Source organism: Argiope bruennichi, chromosome 3 (assembly GCF_947563725.1).
Source record: "Argiope bruennichi chromosome 3, qqArgBrue1.1, whole genome shotgun sequence".
Lineage (NCBI taxonomy): Eukaryota > Metazoa > Arthropoda > Arachnida > Araneae > Araneidae > Argiope > Argiope bruennichi.
In genome coordinates, this window is record NC_079153.1 from 40,376,560 (window position 1) to 40,391,565 (window position 15,006).

At 27.2% G+C, this 15,006-nt stretch overlaps 1 protein-coding gene and 1 long non-coding RNA gene across 2 annotated transcripts in view; one reads left to right on the forward strand and one right to left on the reverse strand.

Moving 5' to 3' along the window:
* The window catches only part of LOC129962501 (neurensin-1-like), a 161,443-nt gene that overhangs the window by 43,574 nt on the left and 102,863 nt on the right, over positions 1-15,006 (reverse strand). The gene's annotated exons all lie outside the window — the stretch shown is intronic.
* The window catches only part of LOC129962503 (uncharacterized), a 29,921-nt gene continuing 18,772 nt past the window's right edge, over positions 3,858-15,006 (forward strand). The window contains exons 1-2 of the long non-coding RNA XR_008783918.1: positions 3,858-3,949; positions 7,281-7,416. This is a non-coding gene — a long non-coding RNA (uncharacterized LOC129962503). The remainder of the gene's footprint in view (positions 3,950-7,280; positions 7,417-15,006) is intronic.

Here is a 15,006-nt window from a genome sequence, read left to right on the forward strand (position 1 = left end):
GTACGGTAGTGTGAATTTCCCTCTCTTATAATCTAGCATAGCTTGTCTTGAATCAGGGGTCGTACCATTTAGAAAAGTTCAGTCTACGTATATTCTATAACTTTCCCATTTTGGTAGGAACATATTTAAAGAACATTTTTTTCTTATGAGGAGTTTTTCAGGAATGAAAGAGTTAGGAAAAAAAAATTTTTTTAATATCACTTCGACTCTTTCATCCAAGGGGCTTAAAGTATTTTAAGCTGAACAGACAAAAAATACTTCATTATTTTTGCAATCCCACCTCTGAAGAATCGTGTAGATCTGCAATCAGTAGGCTGGAGCATAAGTGGAAGTAAAAAGTCCATAGCATCCGTTTGAGGAAAGTTTAGAACGGAAGAAGTAAAGACACTGGGTAAAGACTGGCTACACTGAGATTTTATACAATTTCCTATTGGGCCCAAGGAAAAATCTCGGTTACAAAAAGTCGAAAAAGAAAAAGAATAAACAAATACCAAATATAAATAATAGAAAATCTTATTACAGTTTATTATTTTAAACATTAAATTTCCCTAAAGGCAATACGAGAATGCTTTTTGAAATTTTCCTATTTCGCGTCATGTTTCCTTGTTCTCGTACTCTTTCCGAGTCGGTGATAAAATGTCATTTCATACTAGAAAAAGAAATGGGGAAAATCGGAAAAACATTTTATACCTTGAAGTTCAGAGAAAAAAAATCAACTCTTGAAACATAAGTCCCGCATGAACTCTTACATTTTACAGAAAAATCTATCACAGGTGAGAGGTGGGGTACTATTATGTTATGCTATGAGCAGCAGCAATTTTATTTCATATCCTGCCGAGGTACAAAATTCTCCGATTTCAAATCCTTTCTTCAATTTAATGTCACTTCTTGAGCACAGTTTTTTTTAAATTGCTTCTGGCGCTTCGAGAGAATGTTTTCTTTTATTTTTTACTCCAAGGGTTTTGTTTTTCTGGTGGAAGAATTCATGCTATAAAATTTGCAATTTTGAACAAAGGAAGTTTATTTTCAGATCTGTAGATTGGGAAATATTTGTAATAAATTATTTTTGTTGATTTTAATTTACATATGTTAACATACATTAATCTTCTAATTTGTAGAAAAAGTATCAAAATTTTAAAAAAGTATAAGAATTCCTTCAAAAACTGTTAATCTTTTGATTTTGAAAACATTCATATAAATTTAGTCATTTCAGAAATTAAACTATCTATGTGGCAACTAGGGATTGCAATACCAAACCAAAATTTCAATACCGGTATTCGGTATTTTTTAAATCTTAATACCGGGATACCGGTTTTAATACCGGTATTAGAAATTTTGGAAAAAGAAAGAAAACATAGATGTTTCTTTGTTTTATTTGCCAGTTTTGTTAGAGAGTGTAAATATCACAAAAAATAATTTGCAATTTATAAATTATAACAGTATATAATCACAAAAAAGTAAAGAAACATCTTATTTATTTAAATCACAAAAAAAGTGTAAATATCACTATACAGTCTGTGATACTATTACAAATTTTTGAAATGTGATCTTAAAAAGCATAATGCATCAATTGCACTGTCATTAAGCCTGAAAAGTAATTTTGTGTAAAAATTACCAGCTGACTATCGACAGTAGTGACATCATAATCTTCGATAACTCAACGGAATTCTTCTGAATGTGGATATGTTTGTGGGTAAAAAATTTTAAGAAAATTTATTCTAAACTTAATCAGATTTGAATGGGTTATTTTCTTTTCTTCTTTTTATTTTCATTTTTAAAATCATTATATTTATGTAAATACCATAAGACATTTTTTTTATTTCGGTATGCCTTTCTTCTGTGCGATTTTTCAATGTAATACATAATTCTTGAGATAGTGATGTGTTGTTCTTTCAGTGACTGCAACATGAAATTTATTGTTGCATTAGCTGTTAATAAATTAGAATCTCTCCGACATAATGCCTCAATAGTCAGTTTTATTGGAAGTAGAGCTGATATAGTTCTGGATATTAAGTCCAATTCACTATATGAAAAATTAATTTACAGGTTTAAGTCGATTATTGCTTTTTGGATTGGATTTCTCAGTTTCAAAAATCGTTCCATCATTAGGAGTAAACTGTTCCAACGTGTTTTAGAATCTAATATTAACATATATTCTGTTTTATTTTCAGTTACTATATATTTTAGTAATATATCCTTTTTTTATAGGGGAACGTTTAAATACCTTAACAATTTTTCGAACTATAAATTATAGGAAGCAATTCTTGATAGGTTAATATTTCATTCTCATTAGCAAAATCTTCAACAATTACATTGTCATTATCTTCATTGTCAATATGTCTCTCACTCTTACTCTTTTCAAAGTTGGAATCCGAAGTTTCTATATCCACAGTATTTGGATTCTTCTGTTCTTTAATTTTTTGGAATAATACATCTATTACTCCTAATTGTGCATAGCACAACTGCTTATTTGTATCAATCAACTTTCCAACTTTTTTCATAATTGTTGCTCCATCAATCGTTATGGATCCAATATTTTCTTTCAGATATAATCCATGTTTCGCTAATTTAGATTTAAGCAATTAATTAAGCCATTAATTATCTAATTAATCCCTTAGGGGGACATCAAAACAAAAACGTATACTATTTTGCTATGTTCGCGATATCTGAACATATAGTGGAGACAATTTTAAAAATTTTTAGTAAATACCGAAAAACCGGTATTTAAACTTGTGAATACCGGTATTACAAAATTGTACAAATGGCTCAAAATACCGGTTTTCGGTATCCCGGTATTGCAATCCCTAAATGAAATTCCGTCCGAGATAAAAGAAAAAAAATCATAATCAGTAAGAAATATTTTTGACTCGTGTTAAATTGCAGACACATTTACAGATGACGTAATGTCACAAAATTTAGTAAATTCCAGACTTTGAGAAGTTCGTCAAGTGCGATAAGCCAATTTAATTTTGTAGTCGGTGAACATTTTGAAAAATGGCATGACATCTCAGAATTCTATAAAATTGATGGCAGGATTGGTAAATATATGATATGGCAGTTTCTTTTAAAAAGCAACAATGTAGAAAAAATATAATTAGTAATTATTTCGAAAAAAATGAATATGATATATAAAAAACTTATGTAAGAAATTATATTATAAGGAGATAAAAAATTTTTAATTAGAGAATTAGTGTAATTAGCTCATTGTAAAGAAGAAACATTCAGTTATAAAAGTGATATTTTTCAGTTAAAAGACATATCTTTGTTTCAAATTCTTAATCTACATATCTTTTTTAAGTATAAATTTTTTATTCTTCTGATTGGAATAATGCCAAGGAAAACGATATTAATTATTCAAGTAAAACTTCATGAGAACAAACTCATGCATTTTAGAAACTCACTTATGTAACATATAATTTGACTCCTAATTGAAAAAGCGAAAATTCTTAAGCAGCATAGAAAATAATTTCCACACTGTATGAATGGCTATTTAAGAACTGTTATTTCACAAATTATATCCATAAATATAAATTTATTTTTATCTTTTTTCAAGAATAAAATCTTACTGCTTTATTCCTTTAGAAAAAGAGAAAATTTAGAACATCATTTCCACTTTTATTATTACTTTTATCTCTGGTTCTGCATATATTTCTCAAGAGGATTGTTTTCATGGATCAACTACATTGCTTCGAATGCATGTTATCATGTATATTGCTTTATCAGACAGCAATATCACAGCTCAGTGACGTTTACAAGATGCTTAAACAGTAATCACTTATCTTTAACATGTTTTGAAAAATGTGTTACATTTCAAGCCAATGACACTTTGAGATGTTTTGCAAGAGATTTAGAAGAAAGTGGTGATCATCCAATTTAACTGGATTTTCTTTTTCGATTTAAATGAAATACTCTATGATGCGTCCATATGATAAGAAGACTTCAGATATAGGTAAAGAAATTTTAATAACAATATTATAATTACAATATTAGTAGAAGATTACATTATAAATAATGGCTTTTGACATAGAAATACTGTCCTCGGTGATTAAAAAAGGAGCGAATGGTTTCAGTGTAGAAACACTTGTGTTGCTGACTGATGCAGAAGCTTGGGCACCCATCATATGCATACTTTGCCATAATCGTTTTTTGTGTTTTAATACTATATTCATCTGTAAAACATATTAGCATAATATAAATGTATTTTTATTCGCTATAACGAAGTGTGCTCTTTTATGTATGTTAGTACATATTTATCTAATCAAAAGGCTCTAGAAGTATGGCTATTCGTTTTTAAACTCTCATAATAACAGTTTTCATTATGAAGTACAGTTCTTTTACATGCTCATAAAATAGGTGGTAGAGACAAGTTGAATTCTTAATGCTATCACTCGATCAAACTGGCTGCATAAAAATTGTTTAAGTCTTTCAACGTAGGAGACATTTTCAGCTTTGCTGTGTTAAACAAATGTTTTAAAATTGTCATAAAAATAATATTAAACTGCTGAAACCTTATACATTATCCTCTATGCCTCTTGCTATGGAGGAAAAGAAATCAAAATGTTAATGTCGGAAGATAGAAAATATAAGAAAAGAGATCAGTTATCAATGTTAATTTTTGGTCTGGACATCATGCTGCATTTCTTAAATTAATGCCCTGCGCATTATGGCGCATTATGGTTCAATGATTCAAGTACGAATTGGCCAATGAAAAAAACGCATACAAATCCTAAAATTTTTAGACCAGTTTCGGTTTTCAAAAATATTTTCTTTCTTGTTTTGTATAGAAAAATTCTTCTCTTTCTTCTTTTTTCTGACTTTTCTCCCGAGGATTTGCTTGCGGTTTTAGATTTATTTATCAAATAACAGGAATACCAAGGATATAATAATTAATTTCATGTTTTTTACTAATAAAATATTTACTATTTCATTTTCACAAAACATTGGTTAAAACATAATTAAACTAATGCAAACATCTGATGCGTGAAAGTAAAAATAGATTTAATAGCAGCACTCGATGGAATACTAACACAATATCGTCTGCAACTTTATTTTTAATTAAAATGAAATAATCTATTGCAACGATGATTTTTAAAATTCAATCTAGTCTGCGATTCTAGAAAAAGTGTTCAGTTTCCAAAACGATTTTTTTTTTTAAAAAAGAGAACATTTTTTCCTAATAATTAATAAAAAATTTCAAAGAATAATGCAAAATTTAATTCAACACTATGAGTGGAAACCTAAATATGCTTTTCCAATACGAAATAACGGAGCTATTTTTGGAAGTGAATTTAAAGTTTTTGATAGTTAAAAGCAAGTAATAATCTGAAAAAAAAAACTTTAAAGGACAACAAACGGTTTTGAAAAATACCTTTCAGTGTCTGAAAGATAAAATGAATCTTATTTAAATATTTCAATTTTTCATAACCTGGGTATTTTAAATTAAGTTTACTAAATATATTTACGACGCTGTTATGTTGTTCGCTAACTCAACATGGCACATGCACAAAGTAAACATAGATTTTGATCAATAAAACATCGTTCTAAAACTTCATTAATTTTTTTTTATGTATTTAACAGAATTTGCAAGAAATAAACTGAAAAATATCTATTCAATAATTTGCAGTTCCATGGAGAAAAAAATAATTTCAGTTTTATTTAAAAAAAATAGATGATTTGAATGAAATTTTTTTTGAAAATCTTATACAGTATTGATTAAATAAAAATTTTCTTTAATAGAATTCATTCGAAGGAGAAATTATCTTATACTGAATTTGTATAAAATATATGATGTTATAATTACCACTAAAAGTTTTGAATTGTTGTATTTTACTGCATTAAATTTTCGTTTCTTTTTTTTTTTAGTTAAAGGCAATTTACGGGCCTTATTTACGGCCTTATAATTCAATGTAAATTTTTTTGGTGAATCTATAAATATCTCAAATGTTCTATAAGCATCTGTTATATTTAGTTCTATTCTTTCTTAAACCAAAGAATTCATCCTGTCTGATAAAAGAAGAAACAAAATTGTAGAAGCATTAAAAATATCATTGGTGAAACGAATTAGTCATAAAATCTTGCACTTTGAAAATAACATATTTAAGAAACCGATCTTTATTTCTCGAAGTTAATAAAATTGTTAATGAGAAATGGGAACTCGGAAATGAGAACCGAGTTGTTAAATACAACTCGGTTCTCATTTCCTCGACTAATTTATTTTTCCCTTTGTCCTTGCAATTCATCAATATTTACCAATTTTGTTTATAATTAGTCATTATTTTCCCCAAACGTGACTGAAAATGAATGATTAGCAGATACAAAATGTTTTTTCTAGCATATAGACTCTGGTAGCCTGTTTATTCTGGTCCTGACACTCAAACTTTTAATGAAAAGTTAATAAGTGCTAGTCTTGCCAAGATTAATACACATATTACAGTTAAAAATACAAAAAAAGTTCTTTCTGTATAATTAAGTGCTTCTGAATTACCATTTCAAATATTATTCTAAGTAATTTTATCCTAAATATTATGAAAAAGAATAATTACTTTACTCGAGTTGAAAGTAATAGTTTTACTGTTTAGTTTTCTTTTGGAAACTACAATGTATATAGTTAGTAACATCTGTGGTTGACAGTCTGGGAAAAGTTATGCAATATATCATTCCGGTTAATTAAATCGCACTAAATGTGACCCTAAATATGATATATGAAATAAAATAATTAATATATCTCTAATTTTGGTTTTAAGAAGATGAGTTGATATTCTACTTAATGAAACTTTATTTCCTTAAGTCCTTTCTGTAGCTATGCATATACAAATGTGCGTATGAAGTTATTATATATTACATATTATATGAAGTTATTATATATTACATATTATATGAAGTTATTATATATTACATATTATATGAAGTTATTATATGTTACATATTATATGAAATTATTATATATTACATATTATATGAAGTTATTATATATTACATATTATATGAAGTTATTATATATTACATATTATATGAAGTTATTATATGTTACATATTATATGAAGTTATTATATATTACATATTATATGAAGTTATTATATATTGTGATTATGTGGTTGTGCACAGTTAATATTATTAATAGTGATAGACGTTTGCTTTCTACAGTTTAACTTAAACTGTAACTCATTTCTGTGAGTTTCTACATTTGGACAGTATTTTCAATCATATTTTAAATGATTATTAAATATATAGATGAAAATTCTAGCTACCTACAATATCTGAGTACCTATAAATTCATTCAGTTTATTGTCCTCCATCTGGTGTGATGCGAAAATTTGGAGGGAGTGCCAGCTCAGGTGTCGTCCTCATCGTGTGATCGCGGTTCAAAATGACGACGTTCGTCCCAAAACATTCTTAGTCTTGCTTTAAAAATGGAACGTAAGTATAAATGAATTCATTCCAGTTTGTTAAATTTCTTTCTTTAAATGTATTCAGCTCATTAATTTTCTTCTATATATTCATTTATGCATAAGCAAAGGATCTTTTTTTTATGCATGTAAGTTGATACAAAAATATAAATTCCATCGTAATATCTTTGATTGAAAACTTTTACCTTTTTTTTTGTTTCAAGATTTTATTTAATACTATTCCGTAACACTAAAACCTGATTCCGAAAATATCAGTTTTTACCATCCCTACATTTAATATTATTCTTTCTCGGAAATAACCATACAGCGGCATAGCAGTCTCTAGCTCTTGATCCATTACACCTTAACTAACCACTTAACAAAGCATGATAAACTTTTTTCCGGCTTTTGTTTCTATTAAGCAAAAACTATTTACATTTTCAATGGTGTCTGACGCATTTCTTACAAATACGTTTTAGGAAAATACGAAGACATAGTAACTTTCCCAAAAGAAATACTCCTTCAAGATGAATGCGAAGTTAGGCTTAATGATCTGACTACTTAATTACGCTGTAGACCATGTTTCCTGGAAATTTCCGCAATCAGTTTGAAAGGTCGTACATCTTTCTCTGATTGAATAGATCTTTGATTCATTGGATACGAATGAAGTGGTCATGTGCTTTAATTTGGAGTTCTTTGCGTTTGCGTAATTGATTTATTCAATTGATTTGTTGCTGTTAAATATAATGGACACACAGCTTCTAGTCTTTTTTAATAGAAAAAAAAAACAAGTTTTTGAAAGGAAAAAATATTTCTAAAACAAAAACATAAAAATATTTTTTTTGTGGTTATAAGTTCCTGAAAATTGATTTCTTTTAAAATATTACAGAAAAATATAAATTGTATGTGAAAGTAAGGTACCAAATTTCATTTGTCTAGTTTATAATGTTTGTGAATTATCATGCTTCTAGACAGACATAATTCCAAAAATGTGTTTTTCTAACTCATGTATAAGTGAAACGAAGACATGCGTCAAAATCTTGGGTTTGAATTTTTTGGCTATTACAATATCTTCTCTTTGTGCACTTGAATATAAATAATATAAACCGCAATGTATAATGAATTAAGATGCAATTGATTCTTGTTGAAATGAGTTTTAAGTTTTTTTTTTATAAATTATTCAAATAGATTTAGAAATACTTCAATTCTGGTTCCTTAATAAAGTTTCTAAATTTTACTGAAGAGCTGAAAGTGAAGTGTTGTATAAATTGTTTTTATTTATTTATATTTTTTTCAAAAACATATTCTTTATTAAATTATAATCTTTATATCATTTAATGCATTTTTTCAATTGGAGTGACATATCTATCGATAGCAGTTTCAGAAATTAGTTATTGAATCCCGATTAGAGTAAATAATACAATTATTAAAATCTATCTCAAAATAAAATCTATCTCAAAATTCGCAAATTAAAAAAGAATTCATTAATATAATAATCCATAAATAACATATAATAACATCTATAAATAACATATTTATGATTCTTATAAGTGGATTCGATTATTTCATGTCCCTTCAAAAATAATTAATCATCATTAAAAACTTTCAAATGAATTCATTACATAAAGGTTTTCTTGCTGACAAAGGATTCTTATATTATTAGATGAACTTTAACAATAAAATAGAATATAGGATAATTTTATTAAAATAAAAATTTATTTTACAAAATGATTTAGAATTTTCTCTTTTCCCCTAGTAATTTGGGTTAAATTAAATTAATTTTTTTTATCAGTTTAATAATTTCTCTTCGTATAACAAAAATTTCTAGACTCTTGTTTGGCTTCGGTAGCAATGTTAAAAAAAATAGATTCTTAATAATTATTTTAATTTTAATTAAAACCTAGACAAATAGGTTTTTATGTTGTTTTTTTTTAAAATGTACTTTTTTCTATCTCTAAGAAAACCAAAAGCTGTAAAGCGAAAACAATGAAAGCTAAGTATATTTGCTTTCCCGAAGATACGAATTCGAAATTTTGTGAACAGACAAGTTTTTAACTCCATCGAGAATTTTCATTCCAAGCAAGTTTTTAAAAATCCACCAGATATCTGAAATGAAACGATGCATTGATGTTTCTGATTCGAAACCGGTCTTTTACAACGTCAAGAAAAAAATTAGCTCTAAAACTGAGATGTGTTTAAAAATATGTTTGAAATACATTTGATGCATTTCAAACATACATTTAACATGATGCATTTAAAATGTGTTTGAAATACGTTTTGAATCATAATAAAGTATTTAAGAAATGTGAAATTTTTTACGAATTAATTATTAAAATAAAACATTAAAGCACCCTTCTAAAACAGTACCAATAAATAGAAAAATGAAATTAGATTATAAGATTTACAAGCTAGAAAGTAAGATACTAGGAAATTAATTTATCTTCAATAATAAGGCGCATTGGGTCGATTGACAGTTCTTGCGTATATGGCTTAAATAAAAAGATAAGATATATATATTAAACAAAAGATAAGTTCGATACGACTGGAGTGATTATTAAAAGGAATATCTTTTACAAGTGATTTTTCTAATTCGCTGCCAAAGAGTAAATGCTAAAAGTACAAAGTAAAAGCGCTTAAAACGAAGAAAAATGAAGTAAGTTTTGTTTGAATGTTGGTAAATGTACCAAAGGAAGCATGTTTCTTTTTCTCTTTTTTCCAAAATTTTGTATCATAAAACTGGATTCAATAAGTAGAAAATTCAACAACCACAAACGATTCGATAAAAGTATTCAATATTATGAATCATTTTTATTTTTTTATTGCTACAAATCCAGAAACCTGGAATATACAGAATATATTGTTCAAATGATTATTGGAAGCAATAAAAGCAATCTGCAGTGGCTATGTACAGAGTGGCCACTAGCCTGTTTAGATGTTATTATTAATGAATGGAAAGAAACTAAATTTAATATTTAACTAAGGAAATTTAATATTTTAATATTTAATATTTATAATTTAATATTAAGGGATTAAAGTAGGGAGACACGAGGAAAAAAATTCTATCTAAAAAAAGTAATAGCACTTGCATCTGCCCTAACATTCTTAATAAACGATTATATTTTTTTGTGAGTTTTAAGCTATAAATCATTCATTTTTCAATCGCTTAAACAAGAATGAAATTTCCCATAATCCTCTTTTCTTAAGTGCATTATAAATATTGACCATTTTCGATAACACCAGTGTAAATAGACCCTGTCAACATTTTTATTATTAAATATTTTGCTAACTCCATCTTCGCATGGTTTTCAAAAAGTGTACACAGCATTTAATTCCATTTCATTCATTCATTTTAGCTTCAGATGCCTACAAACAGAAAAAAAATTATATTATGATCATATGTTTTTTATTGAAACGAGTCCTAAATTCAAAGAAAAATGGAATAAATTGGCCGTTTATATTTTAGAATTATTGTATTTTTTTATTGATTCATTTAAAAGAGAATTTGGTAATAAAGAAAATTTCCACCTTATTTGTGCATTATCCATAATGGATTTATACTGCAATTAGCGCGTGTAAGATGAAATAGACATTTGATTCCGATGCCATGATAAATGACTAAATAGATTAATTTTTTGGAAATATATGAAAAAATTGAAATTATACTAATGTGTCGTCTTCAAAACTTTTTCCTATATTCTCCAATAAAGGTCATCATCCCTTTTCCCTGCATAAATTGGAATGAGGTTGGAAATGTTTCGTTTCGCATTGGTGTACTATAGTAACGAAATATGGATCTTTGAAGTGAATTTAACCTTTTTAATTAATCTATCATGTGGATGTGCATTTTGGACTCCTTTTTCCCGACGATTGAAACCAGAATTTGTAATGGAACTATAATTCATATGATTATGCACAGAATTTTATTGATTTAAATCACTTTGTTTACATGCAACCGAAAGTGAGTCTGACAGAGGTTCATCCTTTTACAGATTTCGTTTGAACTTTAACAAAAGCCTATATTTTAGATGCCAAACAAGTGAATAAAATTTTATTAATTTATCTCTTTACTTTTTGTAGCTACCAAGTTCATTTGTACTGTAACTGCAAGATAGACAGGCTTTTTATGAATGAATTGGGATAAAAATTTGGCAGGGATCTAAAAATTCGGTGTAAAGACCATATTACAAATTTCATTCGTCTAACTCAAAGTATGTTTGAGTCATGGTGTCCACGGATAGAAAAACTCCCAAAATCTGTTTTTCGGACTGAAATGCGAAGATTCGTCAAAAACCTTGAATTCAAATGTTTTAAAGATTGCAATATTTCATATTCATCCCCTTTTGACGAAAGGAAATTTAAATTTAAGATGATATCTGAGACTTGTTGCGACATAAATTATAAATATTTCATTTAAAAGTAACTCACGAGTAGTTTAATTATTATAAATATTATTTTGTAAATAGTTATTAATTCAGAATGGCAACAGTGATATATTATGGAATTTTCTGTTTAAAAAGATACTAGAATTTGAATGAAAATAAGTTGATGTTAATTTGGTAATATTATTTATAATAAAGTAAGATTTCATTTAATAGTAAGTTTGTCTACATTCCCTTCTTGTTGACACACGAACGCAGCAGACTTTTAAGGTGAAATTTTATGTGTAGATCTTATAATGGCTGTGGCTTCTTCATTTAAGAAATTTGGAAATTTAAATTTCGGGAAAACAGGTTTGCATGCTGCGTCATGGTAATTTTTCCGAAATCTGCATGGCATTTTAAAGAAAATAAAATTCTGTTTAGAGGAAATTGTTATTCATTAAGGAAATACAAATCTTGAGATATCACCACTAGTATTTGTCTAATGCTATTGTAAATGTATATGTGCTTGAAAACAAACCTCCATATTTCTTACGAGATACTATTGTCAGTCCCTTATGCAAATTTTCTTGTAATACTTATGGTCTGAATCTGCTAAGTTGCTGAAGATTTTGATTTAGAATACAAAAGTTTCGGACGTTATAAGAGGAAAGTTTTCAACTACACTCGCATAAGATGTTTTGTTATTTAAGTGTGCATGCTTCAAAATATTCAGACGGCACAGAGTCGAATCTGTGGAATACGAACTGCTATTCAGTTGTATTCAGTTGCTATACAAAATGTCCATCTGTCACGTAAGTTTTGTATTCAAAATTTAAAAGCCCCATAGATAAAACGGCGGTCTTCTAGAAAATAATATTCTTTCAGTAGAAAGTTTAAAATCTTCAGTTAAAAGTAACGGGATATAATTCATAGCATTCCGCATTAAAGCAGCAGTATTTATTGAGATGTATAAAGGAATATGGTTTTCGAACACTACGATATTAACTGAAATGTGAATTCATATTAATCTCTGAAACGTTACTAAATAAGTTTTGCTATTCTTGAAATTACTCTGGCAAATGTTATTGATTATATGAATGTTATATTTAACAAATTATTATGTTTAAAATAAAGTAAATATAATAATTTCTGTTTTTGCAGTTTTTTTTTTATTTCTCTGAGAACGTAACAATGCTTTTGAAGAATATGAGCGTACAGAAAATAAATTGCTAAAACAATGAATAGATGATAAAATTTTTTAAAAAAGAGATAAAATAAAAACAAATATCTTTAAAAGCGTTTCTTAAATAAAACAGGAGAACTGATAAAATTTCATTATTTTATATAGATTAAAATATTTCTGTTTTAAAAGTCAAAAAGGCACAATGAAACATTAGAAAATATGAAACATTAGTGGTAATATGAAATTATTAATTACATAATACAAGAAAATACTTTTAACATAATGTTTAGTTACCTTTCCTGAATGAGTAAAGTATTAGATATATTTCAGAAGCAAGTAAATGCAATAAATAAATAAATAATAAAGGATAATTATAAATATTTCATAAAATTTCAATTTTATCTCAAAAATCAGGAGGAGTTTTAAAAAAATACTTTACAATATAAAACGTACATGATACATCTTATATACGTGATATCTTTCTGTAAATATTTGATTGAAATTAATTGATATCTTTCATAAAAAAGTGTAGTTTTCAGAAATTGAGATATTTAATTTTGGCATAAATATCATAATTTCAAAGAAAATAATTTGTTGCATAACATTAACTTTCATGCTTTACAAAATTCATTATTCAAACTGTAAAAATGGGTTTGTTAGAAATCGAAAATTTTAATATTGAATTTTTGCATAATTAAATCTTTTAATTAAAATGCCTTTGATCAGAATTTCCTCACTTCAAATCAAGCATTTAATTAATAAATTTATGTAAGTAATAATTAAATCAAATTTTATTTCAAAAATCTTAAGTAATGCAAATATGCAACAGCGTTGTGTAGTGTCGGAATTATCTTTAAAGATTTGTTAAAATTTTATGAATGTTCATCAATAAAATGAATGCATGAAATGTGAACAAAAATATTTACTTTAAATAAATTTTATAAATTAAATACCTTTATCATGTGAGAACATGGTGTTGTTTTGTTTAAGGGGTTTTGAACCTCGAAATCGCTTAGGCAATGAATATTGAAGCCTGAAATCGTGTAGACAATAAATAAAGCATAAATGGCAATTTTCATCATCATCTTTTAATCGCATGTATTTTTTTTACCTGCTTTTGCCAGTATTGCATTATTATTGCGTATACTTCTTTGACAGCAGATGCGTTTTTAAAAGGTTGACTGTTATAGCTGTTATTTCATCTCGAAATCGGTCGAGCACCGAAACTTTGTTTGCCAGCTAGAAAAAGTGAAAATGAAAGTTTAAAAAAAATTATCATTATACATAGAGAGAGAGGGATAGAGACCGATAGAGAAGTCTGGTGATTGTTTCAAACCGGTTTAAACTGGTATTAACCAGTTTAAATTAACCAGATTTAAATTAACTAAGACAAATAATGACTTAAAAATAATAATGTTCTCACATGATAACTTGAAACTTACGATCGTAGATTTCGTTTTAACTTTTTATTATGTATCTAATTTCATGAAAACAATTTGTGTAGTTTACAATTAATTGCATAATACATTTTTGCTGTATTTCCAAGTATTATTTTTTTATTTTTCCAAAATCGTCGAGCAACATTTTATGGTTCAACTATTTATTCATTTCTACGCTCGTCTAGGCCACAAACTTTTATTATAACTGGCACAGGAACGACATCAGAAACCAAACTGCCAGTTTTAATTTTATTTTTTTCTGATAAAACTTTTATTACAAATAAATTTATTTTAATACTGAGTTGAATACAATGCTTTTCACAGCTTTAACGCACTTCATTTGCATTTTATTTTTATTCGGTGTGGTTTTTGTTAAAAGAAAAGTGCCGAGCTCTTGAAATAAGTCCTGATGACGTGTTATGTAGGAAGATGTGTGGAAGGCATACAAGAATAATGTATGTCTTTCACGCATTATTCTTGGATGTCTTTTATTTTCTAAGGAAAGTGTCATCTCTATAATGTATTCTAGTGGTGAATAATGAATTCTTTTCTCGTCCTCAAGAAGTTTTGCATCCTGTTTTACGACGTGCTCATAAAGGAATACTTCTGAAGTGGGGTTTCTTATACTTCACAAAAAA